Genomic DNA, 19,550 nt, shown 5'->3' with positions numbered 1-19,550 from the left:
CATCCAAGAATGTTAGTTCCACCAGTCTGGTACTTTTAATTACCATGTGCCATGTAGACAAAGCTTGGGGAAAGACCAAATGCTCTCAGATAAACCTTGCCTAGATATATATTACGTTCTTTGATCTGGTTGTATGTATAATTTCTCAGTAGGTTGTTGGACTAATATGGTTCCTTCTGTTTTTTTTTTTTTAAACTAGCTAGGCATTATTTATCTCTCCCATTGTCTAACCCTTCCACCATGGTTTCCCCATTTAAGGTGCCCCTGTTTTCCCATTTCTCCCTTAATAATACCCTTCTCCTAAGGTCCTACTTCTCTTGAGCTCCTTCTTTCCCTTTATCCCCTAGGTTCCTTATATACCCTTCCCTCCCCCCTCCCCTTAAAATAGCCCCATTTTTATCAATATCTCCCTTATTAACACCTGTTTTCTACTGTTCTTCTCTTTCAGGTTCTTTCTTTTCCTTTACCTCCCTGGTAAGGAACCAGAAAAGGTTCATTATCCTGGTTCCTGTAGTTATGTCTGTATACATAATCACTTATCAGGATTTGATGCTAGGATCCACATATGAGGGAGAACATATGTTTTTTTTTCCCTTTATCCCCTAGGTTCCTTATATACCCTTCCCTCCCCCCTCCCCTTAAAATAGCCCCATTTTTATCAATATCTCCCTTATTAACACCTGTTTTCTACTGTTCTTCTCTTTCAGGTTCTTTCTTTTCCTTTACCTCCCTGGTAAGGAACCAGAAAAGGTTCATTATCCTGGTTCCTGTAGTTATGTCTGTATACATAATCACTTATCAGGATTTGATGCTAGGATCCACATATGAGGGAGAACATATGTTTTTTTTTTTTTCCAAGTCTGTGTTACTCACTTAGTATAACACTTTCTAGTTCCATCCATTTACCTACAAATTTCATGATTTCATCTTTCTTTACTGCTGAGTAAAAAACTCCATTGTATAAATGAACGACTTTTTCATTATCCACTCGTCAGTTGAGGGACACTTAGGTTGCTTCCCTCTCTTAGCTATTGGGAAAAGAGCAGCAACAAACATGGTTGTACAAGTGTCTCTGCAATAGGATGAGTTCTTTGGGTATATGCCAAGGAGTGGTATAACTGGGTCAAATGGTAGGTTCATTTGTAGTTTTTTAAGACTTCTCCATACTGTTTTCCATAGGGATTGAGCCAGTTTGCAGCCCCACCAGCAGTGGATGAGTGTTCCCCTTTCCCCACATCCCCTCCAACATTTGGTATCATTCGTTCTCTTAGTCTTTGCCAGTCTGACTTGGGTAAGATGAAATCTTAAAGTGGTTTTAATTTTCATTTCCCTAATTACTAGTGATGTTGAACACCTTTTTAGATGCTTCTTAGCCATCTTTATTTCTTCTTTTGAGAACACTCTGTTCAGTTCCTTAGCCCATCTTTTAATTGGTTTACTTCCTGTGATGGTTTTAATGATAATGTCCCCCATTATCAAGTACCTTAAGCTTCAATAAACTCTTCCTTCTATAAGTTGCTTGGGTCAGTGTTTCTATCACAGCAACAGAAAAGTGACTAATACACTTCCTTTCTTGATTCTTTGTTTTTTGAGTTCGTTATATATTCTGGATGTTAAACCTCTGTCAGATGTGTTGCTGGTGAAGATTTTCTCCCATTCTGTGGGTTTTCTCTTCACTTTCTTGGTTTCTTCTTTTGATGTACAGAAGCTTTTTAATTTAACGAGGTCCCATTTGTTGAATCTTGACCTTGTTTCCTGGTCAGTTGATGTCTGGTTTAGAAAATCCTTTCCTACATCTGTATTTTGTATGTTATTTCCAATGTTTTCTTCTAACAGTTTCAGAGTTTCAGGATTCACATTGAGGTCTTTGATCCATTTGGGGTTGACTTTTGTGCAGGGTGAAAGATAGGGGTTTAGTTTCATTCTTCTACAGGTGGAGATCCAGGTTTGCCAGCATTTGCTGAACATCAAGATTCTTCTTTTAAAAAATTTATCTATTATTCATTGAGACAGGGACAGGTCTCATGTCACCCTGGATGGCCTGAAACCCACCATGTAAACCAGGCTGACCTGGAATTCACAAAGCTCCTCCTGCCTCTGCTTCCTCAGTGCTAGGATCAAAGGTATGTACCACCATACTTGGCCTAGATCAGAATTCCTAAGCCAAATAATGTTAGAAAGAGGAAGAGAAAAGTGGGACAAATAGAAAACAAATTAGCAAAATGATATATTGAAACTGAAACATACCAGTAATAACTTTCTGTTGCTGCATAGCAAATTTCTACAAGACTGGCTCACGGCTGAGAAGGTTCTGGGTTCTAGGGGGGAACCTGCTGTTGTTTTGCTAATTGGTCATGTGTTGAAACTGCTTTCTAAATACTTATTTCTACTTGTAGATTAGTGCTGGACCCAGACTTCATCAGAAATGCTTCTTACTGCAGTGGGTGTGGTGGTTAATGCAAGCTTGTAACTTTCCAAAATGTCAAGAGTAAGTGATGGGAGATTGATTGGCTCTAAATGGGAGAGCTGTATCATTCCGGCCAATGCTCAGGGAATGGATATTGCCATTGCTCTTGGTTGCCCACCATAACTACATGGTATGGTCCTATTTCTAAAGGCAACATAAACTTTGGTTGCAGGACATAGAGAAATGAATCCTTTGAAAATTTTTTTTATGTGTATAAATGTTTTGCCTGCATGTATCTAAGTGCACCCATGAATGCAATACCCACAGAGGCCAGAAGAAGGCATCAGATCCCACTGAACTTGATTCTGGGTGGTTGTTAGCTGCCATGTGGGTGCTAGAAACCAATCCTGAGTCCTCTGCAAGAGCAGCCAGTGCTTTTAACTGCAAGACAATTCCAGCCCCCAAGAAATGACTCTTGAACACACAAGGCACTGCTGGGGATAAAAAGACATCAGTGGTCTCACCCAGTGCTGGACCCTGCATGCTACAATATCATTCTGTCAGGAAAGACGTGTCTACTGGTACAATAGTAGCATGGCAAATAATGGGGGTAATCAACCGTTTTCTGGTTGGATTTGAGGTCTGCTCTTCAGCAGGGGTTTCATGCCTAGTATTGTAAACCTGATCAAAAGCCCATGTCTGGGGAGGTCATAGGTCCTGGTGGGGAAATCTATTGTTGCATTGCTAAATGATCATGCTGTCAAACTGCCTTCTAAATATTTGTATTTGTACCCATAGATTTGTACTGCTCTCAACACTGGTCAGAGAAGCCTCCTTTGGCATTGGGTAGTAGTCAATACAGAGATTTAAAACTGGTCAGGGTGCTAAGAATATGTGATTCTGAGTGCTTGGTGGTAGATGGGCCATCTCTGTCAACCTCCTCAGGGAACATCATGGAAGAAGGGGCAGAAAAAATACTAAGAGCCAGAAGATGGGGAGGAGAGCTGTGAAATACTATCTTCTGGACATGAAAGGACCATTGCACACATGAACCTGCAGCAGCTGTAGTTACCTGCATGAGATCTAACCAGTCAAAATGTCAGTATTGGTGGGTGACTGGTTCTTGAGGCCCCACCCTTACCTAACAGTTAGTGGCAGCTGAGGGAGTGAGAGTCACTTTTCTTTGAGTGTGACACTTGTAGGTTGCCTGTACTTCAGTGGATGGCTCCACACCCATGTGTGAAAGGACAGCACTAATTGAACTCAGTGGGTTAGTAATTTAAAAAAAGACCCCATGGAGTTGGGAGGGAAAAATGTTGGGAGGGATCTGGAGGGAGATAGTAGGTGATGGATATGATTAAAATACCATTGTTAGAGGATTGTGTAAGGTTGGTTAAACTATGACACATTTTATGATAGAAGATTATACAGCTGTGAAGGAAGTAAGGCAAATGTCAATATATCTAATCACCATGTTATATTGTTGGAATTGTAAAAATCAAGATGAAGAAAGTATAGACTGCTGCTGTATATGTAAGATGTGTGTGTGTGTGTGTGTGCCTTGTTTTATTGAAAAACAAATAGTTACTTCAAAAATTTGAAATAAGAGCTAGCCAATTATAGGGGAATAAAGTTAAGGAATAAAAGTGTGGATTTGAATATGTCTTGTTTTGTAGATTCCAGTTTGGAATCATACATTTTGGGGGGGGGGATCTTTTTGAGACAGGGTCTGCCTGTAGCCCCAGCTGGCTTTGATCTCAAAGAGATTCACCTGCCTCTGCCTCCCAAGTGCAGGGATTAAAGGTGTGAACCACCACACACAGCAGAATCATACATATTTTGTATAATTAAGTAAGACTAATGTTGTTAAAATAAAATTTCTAAAAATCAGACCTGGAGAGATGGCTCAGAGGTTAGGAGCACTGGCTGCTCTTGTAGAGGACCCAGGTTTGGTTTTCAGCACCGATATGGCAGCTAACAACTGTCCATAACTTCAGTTTTAGGTGATTTGATGCCCTTTTCTGGCCTCCGTGGGCATTGCATGCATGTAGTACACCTACATACATGTAGACAAAACATTCATTTACATAAAATTTCTTAAGTTTAATTTTTTTCTGAAAATCAGAGGTAAAATGAAAAACAAATCTAGATTTTTCATCTCCTACATTTATTATAGAAGTGATCTATTTCTTAAATTTCTTTCCCTCTTGGATTGAACTGTAGGTACTGAGATAAGTGGCTCTATGATTCCCTAGTGTCCTAAGGGCTCTGCCTGTATCCCCTGTGAGCTAAGCAAGGTGTTTTTAAACCTAGTAATTTGTATATATCAGTAGGCTCTATCCCAAGAAATGAGGTAACCTCAAGAAGGCCCTAAGTCATTTCCTGTAATGATCAATAGTTTTGAGTTTTTTGTTTCTGTTTTCTTATATTGGTGAGTGTTCTTGTGGAATAAATAGAGAAATTATGCAGGGCTAGGACTAGATAGAAACCATAGGAAGGCATTTGCCTCAGGGACCAAATGTAAGCAGACCCATGAAACATTCATTAATCAAGATAAAGAATATTTTAAAATATTTTATTTGTTATTGTTATTTTATGTGTATGAGTGTATTGCCTGCATGTGTATAAGTGCACCTGTGTTGTGCAGTGCCCTCTGTGGTCAGAGAAGGGTGTTGGATCTCCTGGAACTGGAGTTATGGACAGTTGTTAGTCACTGTGTGAGTGCTGGAACCAAACCCTGGTCCTCTGGAAGAGCAGCCAGTGCTCTTAACTATGGAGCCATCTCTCCAGCTCTGGCAGATAAAGAATATTTTAATGCAGTATTTAAAAACACTGATGCCACCTCCTCCCCAAGTTTTAGATAAAGGTGTAAGCAGTGCCAGTGGCTTTAGAGTCCTACTGCGGTCCAAGGCAAAGGGACATTTAGCAGTTCAGATCCTAATGTAATTTCAAATTTGTTTATCATAGATCCTGGCCTTGGAATTGTGTCAGTATATCACCAAGAAAGGAGATAGGGACAAGTGATTCATAATATTTAGTTAAAGTCCCTCGTCCCAAATTTAAATACAACTTAGATTCATGTTATCTTAAAACATGAGCACATCTTTAATCCCAGTACTTGGAAGGCAGAGGCAGGGGGATCTTTGAGTTTCAGGTCAGCCTGGTCTACATAGTGAGTTCCAGGCCAGCCAGAGTTACATAGATCATGTCTCACAAAACAAAACAAAACAACTAAAGCTGTGTAACTATAACTACTATATATGTATATATTTATATGCATATATACAGTTAGTCCCCCAAATTTGTGAAGTCTACCAGTTCTACTTGCTAATACGTATTTGTAACCCCAGAATTAAAGTTTGTGATGCTTCGTGGCCATTTCTGGACATATTCAGAATGGCAAAACGTTTGAGACATTTGAGGCAGGCTGAGGTCAAACACGTTAGTGCTTTCCCTTTTGTTTGAGCTTGCACACTATAAGCAAGTGTCCTTTGTGTACAATCATCTATGATTGGTTCAGGCACAAGTTATATGTTAGCATTAAATTCAATATTAATGAATAAGCATATATTGAGTAAAGTGTCTTTGAACAGAAATACCCATACAACTGGTTATGCATCAATTGCTTAAAAAGAACTGTGACCAGAGGTTCCTAAGACCTTAACTCTAATTTTCCCTTCTGCAAATGGTTTGGAGTTCCTCAATTCAGTGTTCTGAGTAACTATAGAACAGAAGTACTGCAAATAATGAGGGCCGGCTGTATATACACAGACAACCAGGTGTATATGCACAGACATACCTGTCTATGACATAGATGAGTGCAATGCCTTCTGCTTTGTTCACTGAAAGAGCCTAGAGAAAATGGCTGCACAGGGACAATAAGAGACACCTGACATATCATGGCCTCTGAATTCTTCTCACTCACAGGAACCAGACTTCCTGCATAAATAGTCAATTCAAGGTTTGAGGCAGGAAATATGCAAGATGAGCCGTCAAAAGAACTCAGACTCTGACCCCATTACACCACTAAACAAACCAGAAAATGGGAGCATTAGTAGTACTGTTATGGAGTTAAGTACCTCAAATATGTTTAAGTCCATGAGTTCATAAAGATATTAAAAAGTGAAGTAATAATGTCATTGGCCATCTTTCAAGAATGCTGTCGTGGGACCATTATTTAGAAAGCTGATAAATAAATGGAAGCAAGTATTTACTCTCTGAATTGTATTCACACTGGCCAAATAATTGAGGAAGTTCTTATTTACAGAAAAAGTTAGCTAGTAAAATAAAAAATGTTGGAACCATAATAGAACGACACCATTTTCCATCCCCTCTTTAATTAATGGGCTTCAACAAAGATCAATAATGATTAAAGGTAGAAAAACTACAATAAATCAGAGAATAGGTAGTTCTTAGTGAAAGTAAACCTGACCTGTGAAATTGTCTTGCAAAAACCAAAGGAAGTCCTGAATCTCATCAAGTGGTAACTCTATCAAATTATAAAAAATACAAGAGATAGGGCCACAAGATGGCTCAGTGGATAGAGATGGTTGCAGTACGAGTCAAGAGGACTGACTCCACACATGTCATACACGTTTACACAAACACAATGATGGAAACTTTAAAAAGAACTAAAGAGATAGAGGAACATTTTACCTAACACCAAAATAAATCTATGGTGGATCCTACAGGACAAATTAAGACGTTATTCAACAAAAGGTGAAGGTGGTATATAGAAATACATAAACAAATGCTTAAGCCGTGTATCAACCAGCCACAGTATATAGACATTATCTGGATCCTGATTAATGATAATTGTTGCAAAATGAATGACTGTGAGAAATGAAAACTCTGGTACTATAAAGTGTTGAATTATGATTATTATTTGAAAAGTATATTAGCAATATGACTATGCTTAAAACAGTTCTTCCCTTTGGAGTACTACGGCTTGATGAATGAAATCATCTTATGTCTAGAATTTGTTGCAAAGTGATCTGAGGTCAGGGAAGTGGGCGAGGCTATATGCAACAAGATTTGCTATATACTGATGTATGGTTTTCATTCAGTGTGATGGGGCCTTTCTCTGCTCACTGTGCTTGACTCAAGGACCTAGTGCGTTGGACTAAGATCTCCTAAGAGCGACCTGAGGCAGGGGCTCCTGAGTTCGTTGGCTCACATCAATGAAGAGACAAGGGATGTCATGGTAACATGCAAAGTGAAAGCGGAATCACGGAAAAGTTATAAAATAAGGAAAAGTGAGAGAAACTCTCAAGAATAGGTGTTCCCAAGAGAAAACAAAGCTCAGAAAACCTCCTTGTCTGGGGATTTTTGTAGGGCTATGCAGGAACCACACAAAGGTTGGTGTCACTGCTGTGAGGCTGGGTAACTTTCTAGCTATCATGGGCCGAGCCAGTAGAAGGCCTGCATACTCTATACATGGCCCCCTGACCCAACCAGAGAGGTGATCACATGTTGTTACTGCACTGCCCATTCAAGTAGGGGTGTTTGAAGCCCTCCTCTGTCCAACTCTGACTTCCAGTTTGTTAGTTATTGACCTTGACTGTCCGCTAGCTGTTAGTCACTTGGCTGTCCTTGCTGTCCTCTGACTTTACCGGAGTGCTGTGAACTATACTGAACTTTCTTTGTTCTTACATCTACCAAAAAGTAGCTGTAGTTGTTCTTAGTTAATCCTAATTAACTCTTTGTCTGTGGGGTGGTCTGGGGTCTCTTTCCTGAAAAAGTGGTGACTGTCTTAGAAGCTAAAACAGTCTGTTTCCATTAGCTACAGCTCCTAATACATTAGGAGAAAGAAATGTAAAAGAGCAATAGTGCCCAGCATATTGTCCTGGGGTGGGGTGGGGGTGTCTCATGGAAGCTAGCAGACATTGGCCTTGATTCTTGGCCTATCTGTCTCTTGTCAGGTTCACTTGCCTTGCTCACACCCAACTGCAAGTTATTATTTCTTCTCACTGGTGTTTCTGATTTGGCTCTTTTAACACCACTTCCTTTTAAACCCCAGGGTCCACATTCATTGCAACACATGTGAGCAACTTGTGGTTTTCACCATGGGCCCTTTTCCCTTTCTTCCTAGGCGAGCACATTCCTGCCTAACCATTACCAACACTGGTAGACTGGAAGATGAGGACAGTGGGCTAGTCTCATGAACTTTTTGTTTTGTTTACATGTTTAGCTTTTAACTTTCTCAATTTTAGAACATACCCTTTGGAAAAATAGTCCAGATCTCCAAATTCTGTTAGTGTTGCTGTCTGTGCAAAGAAGCTATTTTTAAAAATTCTTGCTGGGCATTGTTGAATGTTTACTTGTATGCTCCAGTGAATTGCTATTGAATTAAAAAACAATTTTTTTGGTGTTTTGGAGACATGGTCTCCCTTGTCCTAGATGACCTAGAACTCGCTATGTGGATCAGGCTGACCTCAATCTGGGATTAAAAGTATGTACTACCATGCCCAGCAGAATTAAAAAAAAATTTAATGTTTGAATAGTCTTTCCTTGCCCCTCCAGGTATAAAAGCTTATTCTAAGTAAAATCTTAATCAGATAAAGCAAAATTTGGTATACAAAATTTTCTTTAATATTTACTCTAAATAACACTTGGAAAAATTGTATAATAAGAAACTGATGAAGTTAGCTGGGGTATATTCATAATTTGAGACACTATGCAGTTATTAAAAGCTAATTTTGAGTCCTAGGTCTGGTGCCTCCTGCCTGCAATCCTAGCATTAGAAGGCTGAAGCGCAGTTGTGAGTTTGAGGTCAGCCTGTATTACAGAATGAGTTGCTGTCTAACAGAGAAAGAAAGAAAAGAAATATTTAACACTTTTCCTCTATAACTTGTAGTCTATAACTTTTTGTTTTTAATTTATAAACCTACTTAAAGATTTATCTTTTCTTGAAGTACATTTTAGTTAACAAGTAATAGCTTTCTTTGTATTATAAATTATTCATTAATTACTAGGTTCTATTGTATAGAAAGGACTGTACATTTTTCACAAAGAAATTAAGAAACATCTATAATAGAGCAAAATGTATATCTGAGGATTGAGCAGGCCTTGACCTAAAGCCCATCAGCTCAGTCATCCAGAAGCTTCTTTTCTGTGTGATTTTATCATCTAGAAAACAATCATAGTAATTGTAATATGCAGTTATAATGAACATTAAACAAAGCAAATGAACCATGCATACATGAACATTCAAACATGGAGCATTTCCCTACAAGAGCAAAATTGCTTATATCTGGAAAAGTAGAGAAGGTGTCACTAAAGAAGTTGGTATTTGGTAAAATTGATATTGTAAGCTCCTTGGACCTATAATCTTAGTGCTGGAGACAGGGAGACAAGAGGATCCCTAGGGCTTCTTCGGTGAGAAGTCCCGTCTCCAAAGGTAATACGGAGATCAATTGAGGAAGACACCTGACGTCAACCACACACACACACACACACACACACACACACACACACACACACACACATACACACACATGTGTGTGTGTGTGTATAGCCACAGCCATATGCATATGGGTCACACAGAAATTAGAGAAGCCTTTTGTGAGGGTTCCAGTGAGACTAGGGAACAGAAGAATGGTTGGGTAGGTTGTGGGCTTTATTAGGGAAGAGAAATCTACCCAAGCTGATTGAGAGCTGGCAAGTTTGGCTTGGTGAGAGGAAGCAGTTAGTACTGCGTAACTGATTTTAAGGCTGTAGTTAGATGTTTCATTAGTAGTTGCTAAGGAGAAGAATACATTTTTAGATAAAGTAGGCTGTTTCTCTGGATTGGTCCAGCAAGGCAGTTCTTGAACAACTGCTTATGATCTGAACCTTTTCCTTCTGTTGCTTCTTGGCTCTCTTTTGGATGGATAAAACAACAGTGCTTTCATTTGTATGCTCAATTTCCTCCTATGCAGAGACAATAAAAATGGTAGGAGTCCTTTTTATCTTACTCATTAAAAATAATGAGCAGATTACAGCCCAACAGCTACTTTAGGCACAGTAAGTTTTTTGTGTGTTTGACAATGTAATCTGAACAGAGTACTGAAGACATTTTCATTCTATAGCTTGAGAAAAGCAAGAATCTTCTTTTCCAACTTGTTTATACTGACACAATTGATACAAATTTTCTCATTGTGTAGAACCATGAGTAAAGTTAGGCTGCCCTCAGTTTTGCTGATAATAATTATAGACATGCTTTTGTGTCTACTGACTGACATAAGCTTTGTTTGGTTCCAAAATTTTTATTCACAGACTCTGTATACCACTGACCTTCAGTTTGCTTTTTTCACTTTGTGTATATTCACTTTGACATCTTGTCATTCATCAGCTTCTTTGCCATTACCACACAGGAAACTGTATGTGACTTCAGTCTTGTGATGTCCACAATATCATTTGGAGGATTTTGGGTTGTTGTCAGTGCCAAGTGAGTAGCATCCATCACAGACTTGGCATGGAAGATCTGATGTCTCCACTATCTGCCAACAAAATTTCTGACTAATAATGCTGTCCAATGCATGCTTGATTGAAACAGTGTTTAAGGAAATTAACCTAAAAGGGTATATGAAAAATCCAGGCTGGTTGTGGTGGTTAGTGTTGTCAAGTTTGACAAGATCTGGAATCACCTAGGAGACAAACTTCCAGGCAGATCTCTGAGGGGTAATGCTAATTACATAATTGGGGAGGGAAGACCCGCACTAAAAGTGGGTGGCCCTGTTCCCTGGGCTTAGGACCTGGTCTGTATAAGAAGGAGAAAGCTACCTCAAGCTCCTGCTGCCTTGATTTCCCCACCATGATGGACTGCACCCTTGAACTCTGAGCCAAAATAAACCTTTATCCATCAAGTTTTTCAGTTTTTTATTTTTCAGGTTTTTTTTTTTTTTAATCACAGCAACAGAAAAAGAAACTAAGACAGTGGTCATGAGGGGTTTTGCAAGCCCATGTTAAAATCAAGCAGGGCTGGCAGTTTTGTTGCAGTTTTGATCAAACACTCCAAATGAAGTAATGCTATGAAAATTCCAAACAGGCAAAGACTTGTGAGACTCTTTCAGAGAGATATATGTATCTTCTCTAATACAGGTAGTATTTTCTCTGCCTAGGTAAGGCAGGATTGGAGCAGGAATTGTGGTCTCGTGATTATTTATTTATTTATTTATTTATTTATTATTTTTGGTCTTTTTGAGACAGGGGCTCCCTGTAACCTCAGCTGGCCTGGAACTCACTATGTAAACAAGCTAGCCTCAATCTCACAGAGATCTGCCTGCCTCTGCCTCTCAAGTGCTAGGACTAAAGGCATGCACTACCATGCCCAGCTATTTTTTATTTTTGAGACAGGGTATTGCTATGTAATCCAGGTTGACCCTGGACTCACTGTCCTTTTGTCTCAGTCTCCTAAGTGTTGTGACTGCAGGCTACATCTTCATGCCTGGCACAAGAATGACTCATTGTATTTTTAAAGAGTAAATTAGCTTATAATACTAGATAGAGAATCCATAAAGTGTTGACCACAATACAACTGTAGAATCCACTTTTGGATAGGAAAGGTTGTTTTCCTGCCTGACTTAAATAGTCCCAGAAGCTCTTCTCTTATATATTGTGTGTGTGTGTGTGTGTGTGTGTGTGTGTGTGTGTGTGTATGAGAGAGAGAGAGAGAGAGAGAGAGAGAGAGAGAGGAGAGAAGAGAGGGGAGAGAGGTATATGGTGCATGAATATGTGTGTGGGTGTAGGTGCCAGGGTTCGTGCATGTGGAAGCCAGATCGGAAAGTCAGATGTCTTCCTCTCTTCTTTTCCATCTTATTGCCTTGAGACAGCATCCCCCTGAACTGCAAGCTCACCTTTTCAGCTAGGATGGCTGGCCAGTGAGCTCTTGGGATTGGCCTTCTCCACCTCCCAATGTGGGGTTATACATAGGAATAACTTTTATAGAATGGACAGAATCTGGACAAATGACTTTTAACCTTGCTACCAAAACACAACAAAGTCACTGAACCATGTACTCTTGTGGCCTGGGCACTTGATCTTGATTCCTTGGTATCTCAGTTTGCCACTTCACCCAAAGATAGTGAATGATCTTGAGTATGCTTGAGAATTAACATATCAAAGCACCAAAAGGCATTGTGTATCTTCACTGAAAACAATGAAGACTGAGAAGAATTGCTTGATCTTGTGAGATGAGATGTTTTAGGGCTAGGGATAGAAAGGACAAGATTGTCTGATAAGATAAGGGTAGATCTAAGTTTGTAGTTCCCCAAAGTTGATGCTGGAGAAATGATTTTGAATAAAAGTATGGGTGAGGCTTGACTCCATGGCACAGTTCCAACAAACTTCTGGGGGAATGGTGGTCTGAGTTTGGGCCACTCTTAAGACTAAAGTTAAGAGGCTGTTTTATTCAGGAATAACTATAACGTTGGCATGGTAACCCCTCAGTTAGAGACATGTGAGCTATGCCAGACTTTTTATAAGGGTGTTGGAAATTTCAAACTCAAATCCTCATGCTTGCAAAGCAAGCACTCTTACTGAGCTCTAGCTCTAGCCCCTCTTAAACGTCTTGATAAAAATTTTAAAACTTTAGAATCTTTTAGCAGTAATTCCAAATACCACAATCTGTACTACTAAACTGAACTATTTTTTCTTCCTGATTTATTGGATCTCTAAGCTATAGAATCACGATCTGGGATTTTTTGGTATGCAATATGCAGCAACAGAATTGTTTTACATAGTAAATGCCTTTGTTCACTTACCTTTCAAATACATAGTTTCCACTAAGACATGCTTTATGAGATACGGTAAGGTGTGCCAATCTTTTTGTGTCTTAAATGTGTTGACTACTAAGGTATTGATCATTTACAAGATGATTATATTTTATTATAATTGCTATCATTTACTGCAGTTTGATGTCAGATTATATGTTAGATACCATATACAAATCAATACATGGATATAGTTCTGTGTATTTCAGGATTTTGAACAAAAGTAGCTAGATGAATGCAATCTACTTCAGTTGCTTAAAAATTTCCAGTAATCTGTGGAGCTCCATTTGGCAGCATTGTGGTATGCTGTAAAAAGCATTGACTTTGGGATGGTGGTTATGTGGTAATAATCATGTGGCTGTGTGCACACTGTGTCCTGGCGTATGCCCTGGTGTAGTACGAGGCTCTAGAAATGGAACACAAAGAGGAGAGAACCTGGATGGAAGGTATTTGCAGTCCAGACACAATGAAGGTGTGGTAAACAACATATCAGAGAATTACCGGAACTGAGTTACATGAATTGAGATTATACATTCATAAAAACAAGTGACACAGGTTCCCTATTTGCTTCCTGTTCTGGAAGACCTACATCCATACAGTGACAGTTTGGTATAGCTACAAATTGTCATGGGAAGTGGAGCTTTTCTGAGCACAAAGTCTGATTTGGATCAAGAATTTGAGGCTGGACTGTTCTATCTATGTGTTTTACTATGTATTCTGGGTTTCACCACAGAGAAACAGCTTTTTGTTTATTTACTTTAAAAATGTTTTATTTATTGTTTTTATTTTATATGAATGAGTGTATTGCCTCCATGTATTTAAGTGCACATGTGTCATGCAATGCCCATGGAGGTCAGAAGAGGGCATCAGATTCCCCTGAAACTGGAGTTACGGATGGTTGTTAGCTGCCACGTGGGTGCTGGGAATTGAACCTGGGTCCTCTTCAAGAGCAGCCAGTGCTCTTAACTGCCGAGCCAACACTTCAACGCTGAGAAGCAGCTTCTTAAAGACCTTTATTTGGGGGTCGGGGGGCAGAGTCTTATAAAGCCTAGGTTGACCTTAAAATCTTTCTGTAGCTAAGGATGATGACCTGGACTCCTGACTCTCCTGCCTTTACCTCCTGAGTGTTGGAATTATAGGCATGTGGCAATAAGCCCCACTCTGTGGAGCTGAGGACCGAACTCAGGGCTTCACACTTATGAGGCAAGCACTCTGGCTGAGCTCCACCCCCTACTCCATATCTAACAGAATTTCCTGCTTACTAGAATTTATCAAATTTATCACTTGCTTTTCTTCTGTATGTAACTCAAGGGAATGAGGATCGTGGCATTGCTGAGGTATATTAAATCATTAGCTGGCATAATTGTTGAGAATGTACAACTATAAAGGATGTTCATAATACTCAAAGGATATTAATTTTCCAGTAAATAGGAAATAGACTGCTCAGTTTTAAGATCTTACTTAAATATTTCAAACCATTATGGTCTCTAAGTGAGAATAAAGTAGGCCATCAGCAGGTCAGTAATCAAGGAACAGGAACGCTCATGGAAACCCATAATGTGCTATTAAAAGACAAACACTTTCTTGTGAGGTGCGTAATATCTTTGAAGTTCAAAGACTGCTCTGAGTAGGACATACTCTTTGAATAGTTCAACTAGTCACTTATTTTGGATTTAAGGTGTGCTGATCTCAGAAGGAGCTAGACATTCATTAAATACAAAATGTAGTCATGGCTGTGACTATATGACTATGAACAGTAAAAATACAATTCGTGGTGGACAATGGAGTTTATTTTTATCAGCATACTACAAGACGTAACTAAAAGTGCATATTCAAGGTTATTTACTCTATATGCTTATTACCCCCTTTGAACCAATATTCTGTCTTTGAAAGCATAATTGTGGGGTATTGATAAGGTAACTGACTAGCTACATTGAAGGGTTGATCTCCTGGAATCTTTGTAAGAACAACTACAAATTAGGGAAGAATAAGATTTTTTTTTTGGAAAAAAAAAAGAGAAGTACATGAAGGTGTCAGAAAAAAGTGATGGGGAGATATGGGAGGAGTTGCAGGGGAGGGAGTGGGCATGGTTTCAACTATGTAGACCAGGCTGGCCTGGAACTCACAGAGATCTGCCTGTCTCTGCCCCCAGGGCTGGCCTTGAACTCACAGAGGGCTGGGATTAAAGGTGTGCACCACCACGCCTGGCTATTTTATCTCTTTAAAAGTGTGTCACTTGGAGGCTGGCCTTGAACTCACAGAGGGCTGGGATTAAAGGTGTGCACCACCACGTCTGGCTATTTTATCTCTTTAAAAGTGTGTCACTTGGATTCAAATTTGTGTGTGTGTGTGCGCATCTGGGGGTTGATCAACCTGTTCTTGCCATGCTAAACATGTGCCCTGCCACTGAGCTACACTTCCAGATACACAGTTTTTAAAAAGTAAGCGTATTTTGACACAAACAAGCAGCTTTTCAAAGTATCTGATACTTACTTTCATAAGCAAATGATCAAACTTAGCATTTCTAGCATGAGGCGGAGATGCCTCTCTTTACATCTTCATTTGATATAGTGAGAATTTGGAACATCATCTTTATAGTGTTCTGCCAAAAATTATTTTGGCTTCAATATACTTATCAGAAAACAACTGTAGTATGTATTATAAAACAAGCAGCCAGCTGATGTAGATCACTACCTCTGAGCATAATAGCCATTGCCTTCCTCAGAGCAGCTTGCACTCCTTTCAGAAATAGCCTCAAGAATGGGCTTGTTGACTGTTGACACTGACTCATTGGAGGAGGAGGTAGAACAGGTCATTGAACCCTCACTTGATAGTCCAGCTGCCCCCTTCTTTCTCCCAGCCAGCTGTTTGCACTTCTGCTCTGGTTGCATGTGGCTTCGTGGTCTTTGGGAGATGCTAGCGTGTATAGACTCAGAAGGTTAACAGAAGGGGTACTCTGTGCAGTTATGGGGAAGTTGCCTTCCATGCTGTGGTGGTGCAGCTGCTCCGGGGCCACCCACACTCCTGTAAGTAACCCTTCATCACACTGTATGAGAAAGCACAATAAACTCATTGGTTCCCCCAAGTTGCACTTTGTACTTTGGTTTATACTTTGGGCTGTCGTCGGTGCCCTTTAAGGAGGAGGTAGGTTTTGGTTTATGTCCTCCCAGGGAGAGAGTTTCCACAACTCAAGCCCCCTTGAAAAATGTCAGTGATGTGAAAGACCAAGGGGCTGGTGAACTGGTTAGATTACTGAGACCAAAACAACTGGAAAAACTTGAATATAGACTCCATTAAATACTAGGGTTTTTTCGGTTGTTTTTTTCTCTCAAAACTAAATTTCCTGAATGCCATTGTGGCTTTGTGATTGTGTAGAAAAGCATTTTTTGGTGAATGTACTCTGAAGTGCTTAGGAATGAAGTGTAAAAGTCAGCAAGTGGCTCCCAAATTATTGAGAAAAATGTAAGTATTAGCAGGCACAGGAGTTACAGACGATGTGTGAACAGGGCCATGGGGTGTCTGTTTTCCCACTTATTTCCCATAGATTTTGTTTGTTTTGGAGGTGGTGTTTCTATGTACCTTGGCTTGCCTCGAACGCATGGTCCTCCTACCTTGGCCTTCTGAGTGCTGGGATTACGGGTGTGCTCTACCACACATAACTGTTTCCCATAGACTTTGTTTGAACTCCACAGAAGTGTGAGACCTGAAGTAAGAGCCGAGGAAGCTACATTTCCCTTGGATGTCAGAGGAAGGTGAAGACACCACACACCACTGGCTGCCTGTACTGAAGTTTTGGCAATACAGGAAAATGCAATTAGTTTTGTCTTCCACAATTTCATTTGTTTTCTGTGTTTTCAGCTCAAGTTTGGAGAGTAAATTATTTTGAACAATTGTGTGTGTGTGTGTGTGTGCACACACCACACACTTGTATGTAGAGGATCCACTTATTTCCCATAGATTTTGTTTGTTTTGGAGGTGGTGTTTCTATGTACCTTGGCTTGCCTCGAACTCATGGTGTGGTAGAGCTGGGATTACGGGTGTGCTCTACCACACATAACTTTCCCATAGACTTTGTTTGAACTCGACAGAAGTGTGAGACCTGAGGTAAGAGCCGAGGAAGCTACATTTCCCTTGGATGTCAGAGGAAGGTGAAGACACCGCACACCACTGGTTGCCTGTACTGAAGTTTTGGCAATACAGGAAAATGCAATTTGTTTTGTCTTCCACAATTTCATTTGTTTTCTGTGTTTTCAGCTCAAGCTTGGAGAGTAAATTATTTTGAACAATTGTGTGTGTGTGTGTGTGTGTGTGTGTGTGTGCACACGCCACACACTTGTATGTAGAGGACAGAAGACAAGTGTGAGTTGTTGTTCCTCCAGTGATGTCCATTTTTCTTTTTGAGACAAAGTTTCTCACTGGCCTGGAACTTGCCAAGGAAGCTAGGCTTGCTGGCCAGTGTGCCCCAGGGACCTGCCTATCCCTACCTCCCCCAGTGCTGGGATTACAAGTGCTCACTGCCATGCCTTTTTTTTTTTTTTTTAATGTGGGTTCTTGGAATTGAACTCAGGTCCTAATGTGTAAGCACTTTAGTGGCTGAGCCATCTTATAATGTAAACTTTTTTTTTTTTTTTTTTAATGTGGGTTCTTGGAATTGAACTCAGGTCCTAAAGTGTAAGCACTTTAGTGGCTGAGCCATCTTATAATGCAAACACACACACACACACACACACACACACACACACACACACGAGTCCATTTAGCATTGCCTTTTTGTACATGTGTTTAGGGCTGACCACTTGGGATTAGATAATCTGGGGGCTCATCCCTGGAGAAAACGGAATCTCCCTCTCTCAGCAGCCATTGATTGCCTATAGCTCTTCATCTGGGGTGGGACCTTATGAAATTTCCTTCATTCATGTTCCTGTTTAATATGTGTTGACAAAAATGGCAATATTAAATTCTAAGAGTTCAGGGAGTGGGGAATATGAACCAGTTACACTGCACGAAACTCAACGAATTTAATAAAAAATTTTAAAAAAATAAATGTGGGAGCTCTTCTAAAGTGTGTTCTTAACAATAATATAGAATTGAGCATAACGTGGGTCTGTCATGGACTCAAAGGGAATTTATTAAAGGAATCATTACCGTAATTACATCTAGATTACAGTCCTTCTAAGCATTCTAAGCAATTCTAACAGAAATGGCTCTGAAGGTGTAACCACCCATTTTGTAAGTACTACCCATTTTGTACCCATTAAGTGCTACCCATTTTGTGTAGTACTTAAACTCTGATTGGCTGTGAAGTGTGGGAAGAGCTCGCTGAGCTTTAGTTTCCTCGTCTGTGATGTGGATATAATACCCATTTTACAGGTGATCAACAAAGTGTGTGCATATGTTGGTGTGTATCGTGTGTATTAGAGAATAAAGTGCTTAGTGAAAGATATTTTCATCTAATGGTGTTATTATTATAGTTCAGGTGTGAGAAATATTGCATTTACTGACACTGAAGACTATGAGCGAGTTTATAGACTAGCAATTACTGTATTTTCCTTATGTAGAGAGATTGATGATTGGTAATGGTTTTGAGGAAATTGAGAAAGCATGGGCAGATGGCTGGTACAGGTGTAAGTCAGCAATGGTTTTGGTCACTTAGAGTCTCGGAAGTGTAAACTTTAAGCTGTAATTGAGAAAACAGACGCTTTCTGGTGAGAGGAGTAATGGACACCAGGCTCTAGGTAGAAGCCAGAGACTGAGGAGAGGATCGTGTTCAAACTACAGAGAAGAGTAAGTAGCATACTTGAAACCTACACTGTAGGAGCCTACTCATCTCCCTGGTTGTGTCCCTTGGCATTCTCTCATCCAATTCTCACTATCTCTGTATCTGACTTTCCCCTGTCTGGTTTATTAGTTTGTGTTCTGTTGCTGCAACAAAATACCTGAATTTGGATACCTATAAATAAAAGAGGCTGCTTTAGTTTATAGATTTAGAGGCTGAAAGTCCAGGATAGGGTAATCCCATCTGTTTAGCCTTGGGTGATGGTCCTGTTAGCTGCATCCTTCCTTTGCAGAACAGGGATCACATGACCTCTTCCTATCTAGGAAGCCTGCGACTGGGGCAGGGCCACTCTTGTTCTTTTTAGAACAGCCTACTCATGTAGGAACTGGGATCCTATGAGAACTGTGTTCAGTCCTTCTGAGGAATTAACCGCCCTCTTCTAAGCCTCACTCAACAGTTCTGCTGCCTCTTCCATCACCCCGCTGAGGATTGGCTGGACCGTAGCCATGGCTCACATACACACTTTGGCAGGTGGACTCTCCCACGGATCGTGTAATGAATCGTGTACATTCTGGCATCGTTTTTACTTAAGTCCAGTCTCTGCTCTTAGTCTCTC

The sequence above is a fragment of the Nannospalax galili genome, unplaced genomic scaffold, assembly GCF_000622305.1.
Source record: "Nannospalax galili isolate Female #2095 unplaced genomic scaffold, S.galili_v1.0 scaffold854, whole genome shotgun sequence".
Classification (NCBI taxonomy): Eukaryota; Metazoa; Chordata; class Mammalia; order Rodentia; family Spalacidae; genus Nannospalax; species Nannospalax galili.
This window is presented reverse-complemented; position numbering follows the sequence as displayed.